Source organism: Pristiophorus japonicus, unplaced genomic scaffold (genome assembly GCF_044704955.1).
Source record: "Pristiophorus japonicus isolate sPriJap1 unplaced genomic scaffold, sPriJap1.hap1 HAP1_SCAFFOLD_839, whole genome shotgun sequence".
Taxonomy (NCBI): domain Eukaryota; kingdom Metazoa; phylum Chordata; class Chondrichthyes; family Pristiophoridae; genus Pristiophorus; species Pristiophorus japonicus.
This window is the reverse complement of record NW_027254761.1, coordinates 35,714-37,371: the sequence shown is the minus strand read 5'-3', so window position 1 is coordinate 37,371 and position 1,658 is coordinate 35,714. Positions and strand designations below refer to the sequence as shown.

General features: G+C 48.6%; 1 non-coding gene across 1 annotated transcript; it reads right to left on the bottom strand.

Moving 5' to 3' along the window:
- Positions 1–1,117: 1,117 nt before the first annotated feature.
- LOC139257432 (U1 spliceosomal RNA) lies at positions 1,118–1,281 on the bottom strand. The gene has a single exon (XR_011592301.1). It is a non-coding gene; the product is annotated as a U1 spliceosomal RNA (small nuclear RNA).
- Between the last annotated feature and the right edge of the window lie 377 nt (positions 1,282–1,658).

Here is a 1,658-nt window from a genome sequence, read left to right as displayed (position 1 = left end):
CTCCCTCTCCCTCTTCTGCTTGTAGATGAGGGTGATGATGCCTTTCCTCATTGATTCTGACATACTACCAGCCAGAAGCATACCCCCGTACACTTCCAGCAGGTCTGGGCCCATCCAGTCCCACAGAGCGAATACAACTCGACCGGTAAGCCGTCGCTTCCGGGAGTTTTAATCGTCACAAGGGACCGGACGGTCTTTGTCATCTTGTCCAGAGTTAGCAGGTGGTCCAGACTCTCCTGCTCACTGTCGTTTAGGACCTCCAAAATAGATGACAGGAACGACTGGGAGGCCGTGCGGTCTGTGGGCTTGACGTCATACAGCCTGGCATAGAAGGATTTGCTGATCCTCAGCATGTCGGGCTGCGAAGACGTCACAGAACCATCTTCTTCCTTTAGGCTGGTGATCACAGAACTCCCCCTGTGTACCTTTTAGAAGAAGAAGCGCGAACACGTCTCATCCTACTAGACGGAGCAGACTCTGGAGAGGAAGATAATTTTGGAGGACTCTGAGGCAAAGAGCGAGGCTTGCTGACCCTTCACCTCTTCGAGTTCCTCCGTGATATCGTCCCCATCGACTGCAGCAGGAGCAGGTTTTGCATGCTCTTCTGGAGTTGGGACAATTCCTTCTGTCTCCCTCTCACCTCCTGAACACCTTTGAGGATGAAGAACCTCTTGATGTTTGTCTTGATTGTTTCCCACCAGTGCATCGGGGAATCGCAGAGGGGTTTTACGGTTCTCCAACCTTTGTAATCCCTCTTGAGTTCCTCCACGTTTTCCGGAGTCAACATTTTCACGTTCAGCTTCCATATCCCTCTGCCAACTTTCTGGTTTTCCTGTGGGCGACAGTCGGCCAGTCGGAGGCAGTGGTCAGAGAAGAACACCGGCGTGACGTCGGTGGATCTGACCTTGAGCGTGTGGGACACAAACAGGAAGTCTATTCTGGAACGTAACGGACCCGTCTGGTCTCGACCAGGTGTATCTGAGCGGTCGTCATCCTCATCTACAAGGGGCCATTTTTGTCAGTGCCTGTGTTGGAAATAAAGTATAGATTGAGATTGATGAAGAAACACTGAAGTCACAAATGCATATGTTGCAAATTCTGATATTAATTGTAAAGCCAGGGGAGAGCGCGAACGCAGTCCCCCACTACCACAAATTTTGCAGTCGAGTATCCCGCATTTGGGGACATCGCAGGCGTCAGCACACCCGAAGTGCAATGGACTAGCCTCGTCCTGGGAAAACCACCTTCTTGATCATGGTTACTCCCCTGCCAGGTAAGTATGTTTGATTTGCGCACACAACTGCCTCCCGACATCATCCGCTGCCTCTTAACGTCTCAACGACTCATGTATAAAAAATCACAATGTCCCTTTTCACAAAGTGCTACTGCTTTGACATGTCCATTCTGCTAAAATATTGCAATGTCTAATGATATATGCCTTGTGAAAACACTGCAGTAACACAGAAGATACCGTCCTTATTTGCATATTGCCCTTAAAAGGAAATCAAAGCTCCCTCAGTCACATGCTTTCGGGCCAGGGAAAGTTTTCCGCAAATATAATCGCGATGTATATTTATTGCCTGTGAAGTAAATGTTTGTCAAATCTTCACATGAAAACTAATTCAGAATCTGACGTGTTTGAAAAAGCAATGTTCCAG